Consider the following 18,350-nt stretch of genomic DNA (forward strand, 5'->3'; position numbering starts at 1 on the left):
GACTCTTTATTTTTGAATTACAGGTGCAATCCCAACTAATACGAAATCACAGATTTGATATTTTTCAACCTTCGCGAAATTCAAAGCCTTCTCTATTGGTCCCCAGGACTAGATTCAGATTAGACAGACATGATCAAATCTAATTATTAAACCTTATCTGGAAATATTGTGTCATTAAGTCAGTGAATTCAAACTGTTCTTTAAAGCATTTTCAGCAGAAAGAATAAAGAAGCTCAACGGCGGAAGCGTCCGGCCGACCGAAAGGCCGGCTAACCTGTACAAAGCTCAACTGAAACGGAACATTCAATGTCTTTGTCAGTGTAAAATACCAAATGACTAATGTGCAGTCACCATTCAGCTCAGCTGTCGTTGAGCCGCGGCTTTCTTTGTGCTAACGACCTTACCATGTGTGTCGCGTACAACATTCAGCGCACATCGCTATTGTACATTGACCGAGGGCGTAAATAAGACTTTAATATGGACGAAGCCGTACTTCCCGTTCGTTTATTCTATTGTCTTTTCTGTTGCGTTTACTTTTACTCCACCACAGCGCAAACAGAGATCTCTTAAAGTTTGGACGCCATTTGTTATTGACTACGCTTTCATCAGCACGTCGCCGAAGAATTATACCGACGCGACATCTGTTGGTGGTTCGACGCTTGGCACACATATTCCGCACAACTTTCGCTTGCAAAACAACAAAGAAATCAAATAAACGTTGAACCTACGTGCCATTAAGCGGCTGAATGAAGCCGCAGAATCAGCGTGAATGTGAAAGATGAAGGAAAGCGGCAACGCCAATCTTCGCTGTTGCAAAAATAAGAAAACAAATCATCAAACCAATCAAGCAAAGTAACCGCCGACAATTTAGTGGGCGAACCAAGCGAAACTGTGAAGGTGGAACAAAAGATTCTTCGACTGGACGCATAAATCAACGAGGAGACGTGGTACATACGTAAGGACTTCTTTATTGTAGTTGTTGCAAATAAAACGTATGAAAGAAATATTGCTGTCTGTATTTTAAGCTTATTTTTAAATTCAAAAAAAAACGTTAAAGAAAATGGATGAATGGAATGGACTCGAATGAGTCTGCACATTATATGCTCTCACATGTAATTTCTTATGGAACCGTCTATTAACCCGGCGTAAATGAGGCCGGGTCATATTGATCCGCATGCTTTTTGTAATTAATAGTTCGTGTTGTTTCAAATTTCTTAAGTCAGCTCAGTATCGTACATACTCTGGGAATTCCTGACGGGCTGATGAGCTCGGAGGAAAAAACACAGTCGTTTCATCTTAAGTTTGAGTTCTTTTTCCTTATCTAGTATCTTTTTGGACAGTGGATTTGATTTAACGAAACCTCGAACTTATATCACTAGAATAGTAGAAAGCTTCTTGCGCTTAATAATGTGCATCTTTCACTAGTAATAAGCATTCTGTCTGTTCACTATTCCTAACAAAATTTGTCTAACTTAGACATTCAAAATTTTTATTTTTTATTATTGACTAGGTGATCTCGACTTCTTTCTAGTCAATAGAAACATGCTAGCAATATTCAATTTTCCAGAAGCTTGAATTGAACTCTTCTTTGAATATACATGCATACAGGGTTTGTCCGGAAAGTAATAGGACTGAGTCGATTAAAAAAAAATTTATCGTTATAATTCTTTAAAAACTTTCAAATAGGCCCCATTGCGGCAATGCAACGCTGTCAGCGCAATTTCCAAGCATTGAAGGCGTCACGGAAAGCATTCTCCGGAATAGCCTTGGCTACATATTGGCTGTAGGGCGGCTGCGGAAGCGTTGGGATGTCGGCCTTGGTTAGGTAGCTGTTCAAAAAAGGCGGTGTGAGCTGCGTTGTCGTGGTCCAACTTCCAATCGGCTGCGATGTATTGTCGGACCCGGTAGACCCTTCGTTTGAGTCTCTTGAGGACTCCCACGTAAAACTTGGCGTTGTCGGTTCTAACGCTGCATTTTCGGCTTACACCACTCACTGAGTCTCCAGGTGCTCGGAGACAACTGACCAGTCGCTCGTTCGTTAGCTAGGAACGCCGTCTACCGAACCCAGTCGGTGTTATTTCAAATTCGGAAATATAAAAGTCATAGAGAGCCCAAATGGGCGGAATAGAGTAATAAATCTGAGCGAGTGAGTTTGAAAATTTCCGACAGAAATATCAATGATTCAAAGGAAACCTTAGACAGAAAGAAGTTATTCTAGTCTAGAAATAAAATCAATCTATCTTCCATCTCAAGTATACCTCCTTATAAAGAATTTATTTTAAAGAAACAGTCTTTACTTAAAATATTTAAATGTTCACATGATTAATTTGTAAAATAAAAAAATATCTTTTTTATTAAACAGAAAATATTTTGTAAAAAAAATTGAACTCCGCCATCAGGATAACAGTAATGATAGAGAGCTTTGAAACCCAAAAGAGGATACAAAGCACCGACCGAATAGACAACGTCTAGCACGCAGTGAACGGAATATAGCAGTGTATACGAAAACCATAGATAGTCGATTACCGTTCGCAGCAGCTGGGACGATGTATGGAACGACTTGGAACATTTTACGTCGAGATCTTAAATTGAAAGCGTACAAAAACGTGTGCAAGAACTAAAGCCGCTCGACATCGCAAACCTTCCCAAGCGACATCGCTTCGCTTTATGGGCTCTTGAAAAGTTCCAAGAAAATCCGACGTTTACGAGAAAAATTTTGTTTTGCGATGAGGCCCATTTCTCACTCAATGGGTATGTGAAGAAGCAAGATTGCCGCATTTGGGACGAAGAGCTACATGAAGAGATTCAAGAGCTGCAAACAAAAACAACGATATAATGTGGTTTATATGCCGGTGAAATCATCGGCCCATATTTCTTTAAAAATTATGCTGGTGAGAACGTAATCGTAAATAGAGACCGCTACCGCGCCATGATAACCGACTATTTGATGCCCGAAATTGTAGCTCGTGTTCTCGGCGACATTTGCTTTTAAAAAGATGGCGCCACTTCCCACACATCGCATTAATGAATGGATTTATTCAGAGAACACTTCCGTGAGCAGATAATTTCACGCTTTGGGCAAGTTGATTGGCCACCACCGTTAGACTTCTTTCTGTGGAGATATGTATGTAAAGTCTAAAGTATATGCGGACAATCCCGCTACGATTCGGGCCGTGTAGCAAAACATCGTGACTTGTCATTCGCCAGTTACCACTCGAAATGCTCGAACAAGTTAACGAAATTTGGACTCAACGGATGGACCATCTGACACATAGCCACACCCAACATTTGAAAGAGATAATAATAAACAATTCAAATAATAATAATAAACATTCTCCATTAAATTTGAAGTTTCTATGTTTTTCTTAAAAAAAAGTAGGGAATCTCGAAACCGTATTACATACATATGTACATACATATGAGACGAGTCGAGCCGATTTAGCCATGTTCGTCTGCCGCTATATAAGCGAACTATGTAGTATCTCAGTTTTTGAGATGTCAATCAGAAATGTTACACGCGGCCATTTCTCCCCACAAATTTATGGAAAACTTTTTTATTTGACAAGATATCTTCACGCAATTCAGCTTCGATTATTGCCTAAGACATCACAGATCGCAAAATTGTCATTTAAATGGACGAAGTTAACGTTTTTTTCTTATTTTGGCGTTAAGATGATTCATTAATATTTTAACTGTCGAATCAGATCGATATTCAAACGAAATGGTTTCTTTCTTGGTAAATTTACAAAACTGCCGGAAGCCTGCGTCAAACAATTAAGCAAAAATTAAGTGAGGGCGTGAAATCGCCATTTTTAGTGGCAGCTTGTACCGAAATAATCTTTAAGAACTGATTAAATTAACGGTGACTCAACTGTTGAATACTTCGAAAGGCAAAGATCTGGCTCAATGATTGTCACTCTTTCAGGAAACGATTAATTAGGAACCAACTTCATGAAGTCAAATCGGTGAAGAACGTTTTAAAATTAAATAACTGATAGCTGTGGTACATATGTACATATGTACATATGTATGTTCATTTATTACTTGTATATGTATGTACATACATATGTATATGGGATGCTTATTATGTACTTAAAAATTATTTGCAGTTTACTTCTGGGAAAATAAATAAAAAAAGAACAGCTGATTTCTTTTTAGAGCTTCACTCACTCTTCATTTGCGCTTTCGTCATAAATCAGCACAATCAACGGCTTTGGGGCTGCAAGAATGGCTTTACGTATGTATGTATGCTCATATATGTACATATGTATATATCGCAATACAAATATATATAAATAAATACTTGTTCATATTATACATACATATGTATGTATATATTCACAAGAATAAACAACTTGAGTACTCTGTTTTGGTTATTTGTATATTTCCGTCCGTATGGATTAGTCAATTTATGAATCTATTAACTTTTAATGAATTCGGCGAACGGCGGTTGCATGCGAAATTCCATATTCTGCGCGTCTTGGCAGAAAACCTCCAATGTATAAGAAACTTCTTACCTACTTTGGCTTTACCTATGTACTTTTTGGGTAATATAATTCTTTGAGAAGCAACTCCCTGAATCTTTTTTAAATTCCTTATGTGTTATCTGTTTTTATAACCGTCAATACGGACTTGTGGACAATGGAACAAATATACAAGTATAGTATATCAATTTTTTAAAGACTTCTCATAATTTGGGGGTTTCGCGAACAGATCCGTTAATCCGCTTAACACGTTGAGGACGGCGCAGGTTTTACTAGTACGTTCCACAGGAATAATGGGATGCCCAACTCCTCTCTCACTGGAAGTGAGAGAACAATTGCTAAACGTCAAAACCACCTAAACTTTGACAGTTGACTGGATTGGGGAGGTTTTGACGTTTAGCAATTGGAAACGAGCGATGGCCAGATTGAAATCTTACCAAAACAAGTAAGGAAGGGCTAAGTTCGGGTGTCACCGAACATTTTATACTCTCGCATGGTAAAGTGATAATCGAGATTTCATAATACGTCATTTACATATTTTTCAAATACCGTATTTTTGTAAAGTTTTATTCCGCTATCATCATTGGTTCCTAATGTTTATACTCGTATTATACAGAGAAGGCATCAGATGGAATTCAAAATAGCTTTATATTGGAAGAAGGCGTGGTTGCGAACCGATTTCACCCATATTTCGTACATGTCATCAGGGTGTTAAGAAAATATTATATACCGAATTTCATTTGAAATCGGTTTAGTAGCTCCTGAGATATGGTTCTTGGTCCATAAGTGGGCGGCGCCACGCCCATTTTCAATTTTTAAAAAAAGCCTGGGTGCAGCTTCCTTCTGCCACTTCTTCCGTAAAATTTAGTGTTTCTGACGTTTTTTGTTAGTCGGTTATCGCACTTTTAGTGATTTTGAACATAACCTTTGTATGGGAGGTGGGCGTGGTTATTATCCGATTTCTTCCATTTTTGAACTGTACATGGAAATGCCTGAAGGAAACGACTCTGTAGACTTTGGTTGACATAGCTATAGTAGTTTCCGAGATATGTACAAAAAACTTAGTAGGGGGCGGGGCCACGCCCACTTTTCCAAAACAATTGCGTCCAAATATGCCCCTCCCTAATGCGATCCTTTGTGCCAAATTTCACTTTTATATCTTTATTTATGGCTTAGTTATGACACTTTATAGGTTTTCGGTTTCCGCCATTTTGTGGGCGTGGCAGTGGGCCGATTTTGCCCATCTTCGAACTTAACCTTCTTATGGAGCCAAGGAATACGTGTACCAAGTTTCATCATGATATCTCAATTTTTACTCAAGTTACAGCTTGCACGGACGGACGGACAGACGGACGGACGGACGGACAGACAGACATCCGGATTTCGACTCTACTCGTCGCCCTGATCACTTTGGTATATATAACCCTATATCTGACTCTTTTAGTTTTAGGACTTACAAACAACCGTTATGTGAACAAAACTATAATACTCTCGTTAGCAACTTTGTTGCGAGAGTATAAAAATATGTAAACGGAGGAATTTGTTGCCGCTGTTCAAGATCGCTATTAAAAATTTAAAACAATGAAAATCAAAGAAAATGCGAAATTTAAATATATTTCATGAAACGTTTTGTAATTTGATGCATAATAGAAATCATTTTCTATTACAAATGATTAAAAACATTCATTAATTGACAACTAACAGGCTTAATTCACCTTATTAAGTATTGAAAGATCGAAAGTCAGTTGTTTTAATATATCATAAAATCATAAAAAAAGGATTTAAGTGGTTTCGCCATATATTAAAAGTCCAATATATAATAATTTGCAATCGTAATAAACGTTGCGCGTTTTAATTTAAATGCCCAAAAATTCTTATTTTGTTCGATGTGGCCACAATGGAAAATGTTATAAAAAACGCTTATTTTGAGGCGCTCTCACGCTGGAATAAGTTGGGCATCCCATTATCCCTGACGTTCCATCTGGCGGCTCGTAGTACAATAAATAGCTAAGCCAAAACAAAATAATGAGCAACGCGAGATCATGGCAGATTAAGAGCATTGAAAGAAGCAAGCTAACATAGCTTTGTCTAAGTTGTTCTCGTTGCAAATACAGTAAATAATGCTCACAATATAGCAACAAAATTACCATCTGAGCTTTCAAGGAGCTGTGCTTTGAAAATTAACAGCAAAAAAAGCACAGAATGCTAGATAACAAATCTATAGTAGCGTTAGAGCAGGTTGCAAACGATATTCTTTCTTTGTTCTTGCATAACTGTTCGAAAGTGAGTTACCATCGACCCAGCCTCTCCTCCCGCCAAGCCATCACGGCAACCAGACGACTGCTCACTAAACCGCGAAGAGTGAAGATTCTACTTCGACTTCTAATGCACATCCAGCAAAATGCTGCCGCTACTCTAAATATTTTGTACGAAGTAGTGGCGCCATGCCATGCAAAAGGCTCTGATTTCAGCACACGACCGGCAGCGTCGACTGATAGGTTACCGTTATTTCTAAGAATACTTGTTACTCAAAATATTCTGTACTCTAATGCCCGGTTTCACAGTCCATACTTAAGTTGTGCCTAAATAAAATCTTAGCTAAGTATTGTTGCAAACTGAGTGGTCGTTTGCGTTTCACAGTCAATGCTCAATTTCTATAAAATTTTAATATGATATATGGCAACGTTATGGGCAACATATGTTTTACAAATGACATTCATAAAAATATGTTTGAAATATTTTGAAATATTTAAATTATAACAGACAATACATAAATTTGCGAGGAAAATTATATCAAAAATTTATGAAAACAACAAAAGAACCACAAATTTCATCACTAGCGAGTCGGAGCACCTATGGGAACTGAAGGAAAAGTATAAGCTGTTATTGAGTGCAAACGAACGGACACTTGCCCTACGCTACGAAAGATGTCGCTGAAAATTCAAAGCAAATTCAAAACAAAAATCAGCTGTTATTTAAGCACTGCTTAAGTCTCCCCTTTTCAGTACTTAAGCATTACATAAGTATGAACTGTAAAACAATATTTTCCTGTTTTATCTTAAGTACAACATAAGTATGGACTGTGAAACCGGGCATAAATAGTGGCTTCGTGCCATGCAAAAGAATAAAACATACTTCACTTTCCTTTGAGTGTTCAAGCAGACTACAATTACCGCAGCCCAGCTCCACCTATAACCATAACTCGAAGTTGATTTTATTGGTAAGTAGATTTGAAACACCTAGCCTGTATAATTTTTCGGTAACTAGAATTTTTACCTCAAGAAAATGGATTCTTCATCAAGTGAATCCTTAGTTGTGTTTCGCAGAAAAGGATCAAGGCTGAGGGTACTTTCATCTTCTTCAGAAGATATTACGACGCAAGATTTTGTATGTAGAAACTGATTCGGAAAATAGTGATGATGACACAAAATGGCAGGAAGTAACAGGAAGAAGCAACAGGTTAAATCAGTTTACGGAGGAAGAAGAATTTTTGGCAGAAAATATTGATTGTGATGATCCATTTTCAATTTATCAGATATTTCTGTCACAGGACCTCCTTGAATATATTGTATTCGAAACAAATCGATATGCTGAACAGGCCAATAGTGTTGAAAACGGATCTTCATCCAACACAAGGAAACATAACAAATCCTGGGTATATGTTACCGTAATCGAAATGAAAAAATTTATAGGCATACTCATTATTATGGGTTTAGTGCGATTACCAGAAATTAAATTGTATTGGTCGAAAAATAAATAGAAAATTTCTACCATCAGAAATAAAACAAAAACAAAAACGTGGTGACGTTGTATCTTTTGAAAACTCTAAAGGAGTCAAAGTTCTAAAATGGACAGACAAAAGGCCAGTTTGCATGCTAACGACATGCAATGGTCACACTTGTTCCGTTATTGAAGGAATAAATGGTAGGCGCAAACCCGATGCAATTTTTGACTACAATAACGCAAAAAATGGAGTTGATATTTCCGATCAATTGGCATCATATTACAATTCGTTGCGCAAAACCGTAAAATGGTATAAACAAATGGGGAATGTTTAGTTTAGTATCTCATTTTGAAAAGGTTTTGCGCAAAGGGGGAGGGGGCTGGGGGCTTGCTACCCCCCTCATTTGAAAGGTAATGAATGGAGCTTTTGAATAATAGCACCCTTCCCCCCCTAGGACCACGGGGGGCTCTAGGGCAGCCTCCTGAAAATGGTGTAAAATCGTAGTTTTTCGATACAATTTTCAGTAATTATTATAAAATGTATGTATTTTTACGCATAGAGTGACTCTATGTTTAGTATTTTTATTATTTCAATGAATTAAAGTGGAAATCCACTTTATTTAAATAATAAAAACACTGAAAATTAAAAATTGTATATGTATCAGTAATAATGCATACAAGTAGTTGAAGTACCAAGATAACCCAACCAACCATTTAAACAAGACCCTCTAAATAATAAAATTGTGTTTTCATTTGTATGTTTTAGTTTTTTTATTTCGTGTTATACACGTATTTAATAACACCCAGTAAAGCATTAAATGGATCTGTATTTTTTTTTTTTGCATTTCCCGCCTCCATAAAAACTCTACTATAACATCAGCAAAGTTTGCCGGATTATTATAGTTGGCTTTGTAAAAAAATCTCTTTACCACACGCCAATGAGACTCAATTCTTTGTGTGTTTGTGCCATCCTCGGCGATAAAGGGATTGCCAGGGTCACTATGGTTAACCTTTTTATGGATGTAACCATATTCAGGGAGGCATTCGTATGCGCGCCAAAAATCTGTTTTTATAGTTGTTCCTTCTCGTACATTTTTGCGAATAAGAGGGATGAGGACCTCAGCGGAACGTACGTTGTCCGGGCATACCTCCAGTCTGAGGTCCTCACTGCCATCCTCTATCATACCCAGGACGCGTCTTCCTGAAAAAAAGGAAAGTATTTGAATAAACATAATTGCATTATATATAAATTATTATTATTACCTTTGTTGTATTTGAGTTTTCCGAATTTACTTTCGTCAATCTGCACTACCTTTCCTGGACCACCAATCTTCCCTTTGAATTCTTGGTGGTCTGACTGAAATATAACTACTGCTTCCCTGCAGTAGCTATACCAGTCGGAGATAGTGGCAGATGAGAATTTCTTTTCAACGCTCGCATAGTCCTCCCTATAAATATCTTCCCGCGTAAATCGGTGGGCAAAACAATACATCAGGTAAAACACCTGGGGAAAGCTTAGTTTGACGTGCCCACTGCCCTTGAAATAAGGGACTTCGACCTACAATTGCCCCTAGAGCATTTAAAGTACCCTACTGGAGGGCGTTTGTGCAATGCCATTTGCGTTTTGTGAATGGCACAAAGCCGACTTTTTGGCAACAGACCGTATACCTCAGCAAATGCTACACATAATTCATGTGAGCCCAAGTATTTCACCATTTTCACTACATTCCACTGCTGTATTGTGGTAGCATCACGACACATTACTGCTGCAGCGCTCGTGGATGCAATATCATCATCTTTGAAAAAATTATATATTATTTTATATAATACTGTTTTCAAAGAAAATTTCAAAGCTCCCTGAAAAGCGCCGCAGGCGAAAATTTTGAATAAAAAATCGCGCGAAAAGAGTAATAAGCAATGAAAATGAGATACTAAAGTAAACCCAACCCAAACAAATTTTCATTGAGTTGATTTGCGCAACGTCAATTATAAATGCATGGTACATTCACAAGAAGTGGGGTACCAAACAGTACGATGTATTAAAATTTAGAGAAATTATTATACATAGATGGGCTCCTAGATGAGATGCCTACAATACTGCAAAAACCCAAAAGAACTACACATTTTCTTCAGAAATATCCTGGAACTGCAAGAAAGTCACGGAAACGATGCCATAAATGTTATAAAACATTAGCTGCGTAACGAGGCCAAAGTTTTGCTGCAAGGAGAGCTAAAAAAAGTTACAACGTTCTGCCAATTTTGTGAAAATCAACCACCACTTTGTTTAAAATGTTTTAAAAACACTCACAAATATTAATAAATATATTTAAAAATTTGTTTTAGTATCAAATAGTTATATTTCATTTACCAAAAAAGAAATTCTGAATCAAAGCCGGCGTGACCCACCGGTGGGCCAGATGAAACATAAGTGCATGACCCACCGGTGGGTCACGCCGTCCTGTACGTGTTAAGTTTGGCAATTAATTTAATTTGTAATGCCTTGATCAATTTTACTTACCTCCTTATCAAAATATGTCTAGTTGGAAGACTTATTGCAAGGGTCCCTTAAATACCTTATTTTTGACATTACTAACAGTCAATGGAGGATGGGGTCATGTGTAGAAGTTCACGCAAGTGAGGAAAGTTCTCTGATCGCCATTCACTTGGGAGTGGCCAGAAACGATTCTTTTACATATGACTCAAGCAGCTCACGACTTCCGGTCTTTGACCAAGTATCCTCTGGGTAGCCTAAGAACATCCGTTCGAAGGTGAGCTAAAGTGAGAAGGCGAAACACCCCTGCATAGAGTTGTGCGCTGGGTTTGGGACCCGCCACGTAAAAAGCTCACCCCAATGAAAAACCAACAGCAGCCTCGGATGAGAGACCCCCCTTTTGATGACGACCATGGCAAACGAAAGAAGGACTACGAATTAAGGGCATGCACCTGGAATGTCCGGTCCCTTAATTGGGAAGGTGCCGCTGCCCAGCTGGTTGATGTCCTCGTAAAAACAAAGGCTGACATCACCGCCGTCCAAGAAATGCGATGGACGGGACAAGGACAGAGACGAGTAGGTCCTTGTGACATTTACTACAGTGGCCATATAAAGGAGCGCAAGTTTGGTGTGGGATTCGTGGTGGGAGAGAGACTCCGTCGCCGAGTACTATCATTCACTCCGGTGAATGAACGTCTAGCCACAATCCGCATCAAAGCGAGGTTCTTCAACATATCGCTGATCTGCGCCCACGCTCCGACGGATGAGAAGGACGATGTGACCAAAGATGCCTTTTATGAGTGCTTGGAACGCACTTATGAGAGATGCCCCGCCACGATGTCAAAATCGTGCTTGGCGACTTCAACGCCAGGGTGGGCAAAGAAGGTATCTTTGGCACTACGGTCGGTAAATTCAGCCTCCACGAGGAAACATCCCCAAATGGGTTGAGGCTGATCGACTTCGCCGGGGCCCGAAATATGGTTATAAATTCATCAAGCTACCTGGCTGTCTCCGGATCGAAAAACTACCAACCAGATCGATCATGTTGTGATAGACGGAAGACACGTCTCCAGTGTTTTAGATGTGCGTGCGCTCCGAGGCCCTAACATCGACTCGGACCACTATCTTGTTGCAGCCAAGATTCGCACCCGCCTCTGTGCAGCAAAAAACGCACGCCAACAAACACAAGGAAGGTTCGACGTCGACAAGCTGCAATCACAACAGACTGCCGAACGATTTTCTACTCGGCTTGCACTCCTGCTCTCTGAGAGCACTCATCAACAACTCGGTATAAGGGAACTGTGGGACGGCATTTCAAACTCCTTACGTACAGCTGCATCCGAAACCCTTGGTTTTCGGAAAGTGCAAAAGAACAACTGGTACGACGAGGAGTGCCGCGCCGCAGCGGAGAGAAAACAGACTGCCTACCTCGCAACGTTATGATCGACCACAACACGTGCGGGATGGGATAGATACCGAGAGTTGAAGAAGGAAGCGAGACGCATCTGCAGACAGAAAAAGAAAGAGGCCGAAATGCGTGAGTATGAAGAGCTTGATAAGCTGGCCTACAGGGGTAATGCTCGAAAATTCTACGAAAAAATGCGGCGGCTTACAGAAGGTTTCAAGACCGGAGCATACTCCTGTAGAACCCCCAAAGGTGATCTAGTCACTGATGCCCAGAGCATAGTTAAATTATGGAGGGAACACTTCTCCAGCCTGCTGAATGGCAGTGAACGCACAACACCAGGAGAAGGAGAACCCGATTCCCCAATCGATGACGATGGAGCAGACGTTCCATTACCCGATCATGAAGAAGTTCGAATAGCAATTGCCCGCCTCAAGAACAACAAAGCGGCAGGGGCCGACGGACTACCGGCCGAGCTATTCAAACACGGCGGCGAAGAACTAATAGGGAGCATGCATCAGCTTCTTTGTAAAATATGGTCGGACGAGAGCATGCCCAACGATTGGAATTTAAGTGTGCTATGCCCAATCCATAAAAAGGAGACCCCACAATCTGCGCCAACTACCGTGGGATTAGCCTCCTCAACATCGCATACAAGGTTCTATCGAGCGTATTGTGTGAAAGATTAAAGCCCACCGTCAACAAACTGATTGGACCTTATCAGTGTGGCTTCAGACCTGGAAAATCAACAACCGACCAGATATTCACCATGCGCCAAATCTTGGAAAAGACCCGTGAAAGGAGAATCGACACACACCACCTCTTCGTCGATTTCAAAGCTGCTTTCGACAGCACGAAAAGGAGCTGCCTTTATGCCGCGATGTCTGAATTTGGTATCCCCGCAAAACTAATACGGCTGTGTAAACTGACGTTGAACAACACGAAAAGCTCCGTCAGGATCGGGAAGGACCTCTCCGAGCCGTTCGATACCAAACGAGGTTTCAGACAAGGCGACTCCCTATCGTGCGACTTCTTCAACCTGCTCCTGGAGAAAATAGTTCGAGCTGCAGAACTAAACAGAGAAGGTACCATCTTCTATAAGAGTGTACAGCTGTTGGCGTATGCCGACGATATTGATATCATCGGCCTCAACACCCGCGCCGTTAGTTCTGCTTTCTCCAGGCTGGACAAGGAAGCACAGAAAATGGGTCTGGCAGTGAACGAGGGCAAGACGAAATACCTCCTGTCATCAAACAAACAGTCGTCGCACTCGCGACTTGGCTCTCACGTCACTGTTGACAGTCATAACTTTGAAGTCGTAGATAATTTCGTCTATCTTGGAACCAGCGTAAACACCACCAACAATGTCAGCCTAGAAATCCAACGCAGGATAACTCTTGCCAACAGGTGCTACTTCGGACTGAGTAGGCAATTGAAAAGTAAAGTCCTCTCTCGACGAACAAAAGCCAAACTCTATAAGTCGCTCATAATTCCCGTCCTGCTATATGGTGCAGAGGCTTGGACGTTGTCAACAACTGATGAGTCGACGTTGCGAGTTTTCGAGAGAAAAGTTCTGCGAAAGATTTATGGTCCTTTGCGCGTTGGCCACGGCGAATATCGCATTCGATGGAACGATGAGCTGTACGAGATATACGACGACATTGACATAGTTCAGCGAATTAAAAGACAGCGGCTACGCTGGCTAGGTCATGTTGTCCGGATGGACGAAAACACTCCAGCTCTGAAAGTATTCGACGCTGTACCCGCCGGGGAAGCAGAGGAAGAGGAAGACCTCCACTCCGTTGGAAGGACCAAGTGGAGAAGGACCTGGCTACGCTTGGAATATCCAATTGGCGCCACGTAGCGAAAAGGAGAAACGACTGGCGCGCTGTTGTTAACTCGGCTATAATCGCGTAAGCGGTGTCTACGCCAATTAAGAAGAAGAAGAACAGTCAATTGAAAAGTTCCCAACCTACAATAGCAAACCATATTTTTTTACAAAATTCGTTTTTTTGTTCAACATAGTATCTTTTAAAGGTAAATTATAGCGACCCTCCAATTTTTCGATACTGTTTTTGAAGTGCGAATATTCCTTTGCTTCAAAATAGGCCTCAGGTTCGGCGAACACCTCTTCATTCGATGAAAATTTCTTCCCAGTGAGCATTCTTCTGAGGTACTGGAGGCCAGATCTGGAGAATATGATGGATGCGGAAGCAATTCGAAGCTCAACTCATACATTTTTGCCATTGTTTTCAATGACTTGTGATTCGGTGCAGGGTGTTAGTGAAACAAAACTTTATTTTTCGTCAAATGCGACTATTTTTCGGCGATTTCGTCCTTCAAACGGTCCTATAACGCTATGTCATTGTCGCTGTTGATGGTCATTATTTATTCTATTCTATCTCAAACAGATGCCATAAACCTGCCAGCCAACTATTGCGTTTTTCCACGCTTTGGAGCGGATTCATCATGTGTAGTCCAATTGGATGACTATCAATTGGATTTCGGAGTGAAGTAATTGACCCATGCTTCATCCTGCTTGACCTGCTTTGACGTGGCTTTGCTCGCTCGACTTCGGCTCAAGTTTGCCACGATATTCGGCCAATTAATCGTCTGTTTCCGGGTCGTTAGCATAGGTTCAAGACTCATCGTCAGTAATACGTTTCATAACATCCTGGTAATTGAAAAGCACTTTTTTTACAGACGTTAACGCGACGCTGTTTTTCGAATAAATTTAGTGAGTTTGGAACCAATCGTGCCTTTCACTTTTCTTAGGCCGAAATGATCATTCAAAATGGTTTCCACTGATTCTTCCATATTTCCCACGTTGCCAGTAAGATTTCTGACTGTTAATCGTCGATTCTCAGCAACCAATTCCTTTAATTTATTGATGTGTTGATTATCACTTGATGTTGATGGCCGTCCTGGACATACTTCGTCGTCAACGCGTTCGACCCTCTTTGAATAATTTGTACTAATCAAAAACACGCTACTTACGTTACCTCCGCCGTTCTTAACGGTTTTTTTAGTGTATCTGGAAATGGTTTTCCATCCTATCCGATACGGTTCACCTTAGTTTCATCGCTCCACATAACCCTTTTCCAAAATTTGACGTCCTTTTCTAAATGTTCTTTAGCAAAGTCCAGTCGTGCTCTTATGTTTTTTTTTTTGCCAGGTGTGGTTTTTTTCGACTCATTCGTCCAAACAACATATCACCATATAGACGTCTTTTCACGAATCTACTGGATACGTTAGGCCCAAATTCGTCGTTTATTTCCGCCATAATCTCTCGGGATGATTTTTTTAATGATGGCTGTATCGACAAGTTCCGTTGTTTTACGCCTAGGAGCTTTGTGGATTTTTTTTATTTTTGAGCAAATTCGGATCCCTTTTAACAAAATTGACGGCGTTGTATACCATTTTCCTCGAACAACTCATAATTTCGGCAATCTGAGTTGGACTTTTGCCTTTTTGTAAGGACCAAATATTATTATCCATTTTTCCAGAGCACAATGCATATTTCTGCCCCTTTTGAAAATACATACATATGTACTATGTATGTTAAATTTTTATAGTTATAGCACGATTGCTAATTAATACATACAAATATACTTATGTACATATGTATGTATGTATGTACTTACTTACATACGTAAAGAAAGGAATTATGTACATACATACACATGTACATACATATATCGGGCCAGAATTTGATGTCTGCCGCCTTATATCAAGTTCAACAACCAGTCATTTTGATTAAATAAATGCGTGAGTGAACTCACAACGTCACAGCCTCGAGCGGTTAGAATGAAGGCGATCCAAACGGCTAAAAACAAAAAAATAATTGATGTACAAATAAAAAGCAAATTCCCAAAAGTAAAAAGAGTGTGTGGATAAAAGTGCAAAAATTAGACAATAATTTCCAAATTTGAGCCGTTAAACGGTCGCTTGAACTCCGAGGACCGCGAAGTGGCAATATACCGCTTAAAGCGGCAAGAATATTAGCAGATGATGAAATAAACACATGAAATCATAAAAAAGAGCTAAAACTAATAAAATAACAGATCCCGCAAATAAAAGGCAAAAACAACAATGAGTGCGAAAATAAATAGAAGTCAGCTGCGCCGCACCAAAACAAAGACGTAAACATCCACGCTGCTCCTGCTCCCGCTCCCTGCCGAAGACGTCACAGTCGACACCGTGTGGCGCTCGCATGGCGGTAGTCGCAGCCGTAGCAGAGAAGAGACGTCGGCCACAGTCAATTTAAGTCGGTTTGTGCAAAGCCATTCAACCTAACCGAAAGGTCAGTGTGCTCGCTACGCAGTTACAAAAAAGAATAAAATAAAACCAACATCATAACGCAAAAACAAAAACACAGAAATTAAGCTGGCTACTGTCGCCAAGTGTTGCTCCTCTTAACGGCACGTCATGCTACTGTCTGCTTGTGCCCTTTGCTTCCGAGCAGCTGATTGCGCTGCTGCGGCGCCTTCGTTACTCATTCACTCACCACTATTGTCGGGCATATGGTGAGCATGTCGCACGCCAAAACGATTTCAGCGTTATTTTGCTGCTTTTTGAGCTTTTTCATTTTTGGTTTGGCTGGCAATCAGACAAAGCTCAATGAGGCAATAAAAAATTATTTGCATATACACAATTGTTTTGATTGAATGAAAATGCGTTATGCACACACACATACGCATATACAAGCTTAAATAAAAATAAAAAAAATTTGCTTTTAAACGGCGCCAATAAAATAAAATTATAAATATCCATAATATGTGTTTGTAAGTATGTAGTATATATGTATATACGCGGGTATTTGTTTAATTTATTCAATTGATGAATGACTGCCGTTTTGAAAAGTGATAAATAAAGGAGGAAGAGTAATAAGAACACACAAACACATATTTTGCATATAGTATACATATACATATTTACACACTCAGCTGTTTAGCGAAAAGTTCATAGAGAAAAAGTCAAAAAAAAGCTTTGCTTTTATTATCGTTTGTTTTGCTTTTTTGTTAGAGCTTTTGAATTGTTGTGTTTAGATTGAGAGCTTTTTAAATTGTTTAACAATTTGATAAAAGTTTCAATATGCAGCTAAGCACAACGAATGTTTATTTTTTAAGAGCTTGATAACTTTTTTTAAAAAAAAAACGCATAAAATTTGCAAAATCTCATCGATTCTTTATTTGAAACGTTAGATTGGTTCATGACATTTACTTTTTGAAGATAATTTCATTTAAATGTTGACCGCGGCTGCGGCTTAGGTGGTCCATTCGGAAAGTCCAATTTTGGGCAACTTTTTCGAGCATTTCGGCCGGAATAGCCCGAATTTCTTCGGAAATGTTGTCTTCCAAAGCTGGAATAGTTGCTGGCTTATTTCTGTTGACTTAAGACTTGACGTAGCCCCACAAAAAATAGTCTAAAGGCGTTAAATCGCACGATCTTGGTGGCCAACTGCCCATGCATCCCGAAAAATGCACTGTTTGGTGTGGTTTGTACGCTGGTGGAATCATTGGACCGTATTTTTTCAAAGATGCTGTTGGACGCAACGTTACGGTGAATGGCGATCGCTATCGTTCGATGCTAACAAACTTTTTGTTGCCAAAAATGGAAGAACTGAACTTGGTTGACATGTGGTTTCAACAAGATGGCGCTACATGCCACACAGCTCGCGATTCTATGGCCATTTTGAGGAAAACTTCGGAGAACAATTCATCTCAAGAAATGGACCCGTAAGTTGGCCACCAAGATCATGCGATTTAACGCCTTTAGACTATTTTTTGTGGGGCTATTTCAAGTCTAAAGTCTACAGAAATAAGCCAGCAACTATTCCAGCTTTTAAGACAACATTTCCGAAGAAATTCGGGCTTTCCGGCCGAAATGCTCGAAAAAGTTGCCCAAAATTTTTCCGAATGGACCACCTAAACGCAGCCGCGGTCAACATTTAAATGAAATTATCTTCAAAAAGTAAATGTCATGAACCAATCTAACGTTTCAAATAAAGAACCGATGATTTTGCAAATTTTATGCGTTTTTTTAAAAAAAGTTATCAAGCTCTTAAAAAATCACCCGATACATACATACATGTACATATGTATGTATATACACACCTGGTCAAAATAATAAGTACATTTCTTTAGCCCGCTATCATAGTTAAATTTCGAAAGCTTGTTGTAGTAAACGAATGCAAATCTTTGTCAGTTGTAATAAATTCGATGTGACCATACTTTTTAGAGTGAAA

The 18,350-nt window shown here is 39.7% G+C and overlaps 1 long non-coding RNA gene across 1 annotated transcript in view; it reads right to left on the minus strand.

Annotated features, from left to right (window-relative positions):
* Positions 1-8,902: 8,902 nt before the first annotated feature.
* The window catches only part of LOC126757120 (uncharacterized), a 54,817-nt gene continuing 45,369 nt past the window's right edge, over positions 8,903-18,350 (minus strand). Inside the window, exon 3 of the long non-coding RNA XR_007666691.1 lies at positions 8,903-9,408. This is a non-coding gene — a long non-coding RNA (uncharacterized LOC126757120). The remainder of the gene's footprint in view (positions 9,409-18,350) is intronic.

The sequence above is a fragment of the Bactrocera neohumeralis genome, chromosome 4, assembly GCF_024586455.1.
Source record: "Bactrocera neohumeralis isolate Rockhampton chromosome 4, APGP_CSIRO_Bneo_wtdbg2-racon-allhic-juicebox.fasta_v2, whole genome shotgun sequence".
Taxonomy (NCBI): Eukaryota; Metazoa; Arthropoda; class Insecta; order Diptera; family Tephritidae; genus Bactrocera; species Bactrocera neohumeralis.